Raw genomic sequence first — 335 nt, forward strand, 5'->3', positions numbered from 1 at the left:
GATTCAGCATTGATTAAAGACTTACCACATTCTTCACATTTCTTAAGTTTCTCTCCAGTATGAATTCTCTTATGTTTAGTAAGGTTTGAGAACCAGTTAAAGGCTTTGCCATATTTTTCACATTTGCAGTGTTGCTCTCCAGTTTGATTTATCTTGTGTCCAACAAGATGTGAGCTCAGATTAAAAGTTTTGCCACGTTCTTCACATTTGTAGCAATTTTCTCCAGTATGAATTCTCTTGTGTTTAGTAAGCATTAAGGCATGCATAAAAGCTTTTGCACATTCTTCAAAATTGTAGGGTTTCTCTCCAGTATGAATTCCCTTACGTTGAGAAAA

General features: G+C 34.9%; 1 pseudogene; it reads right to left on the reverse strand.

Moving 5' to 3' along the window:
- LOC105538906 overlaps nt 1-335 on the reverse strand; it is a 148,540-nt pseudogene that overhangs the window by 144,371 nt on the left and 3,834 nt on the right.

The sequence above is a fragment of the Mandrillus leucophaeus genome, unplaced genomic scaffold, assembly GCF_000951045.1.
Source record: "Mandrillus leucophaeus isolate KB7577 unplaced genomic scaffold, Mleu.le_1.0 Scaffold1035, whole genome shotgun sequence".
In the NCBI taxonomy this organism is placed as follows: Eukaryota; Metazoa; Chordata; class Mammalia; order Primates; family Cercopithecidae; genus Mandrillus; species Mandrillus leucophaeus.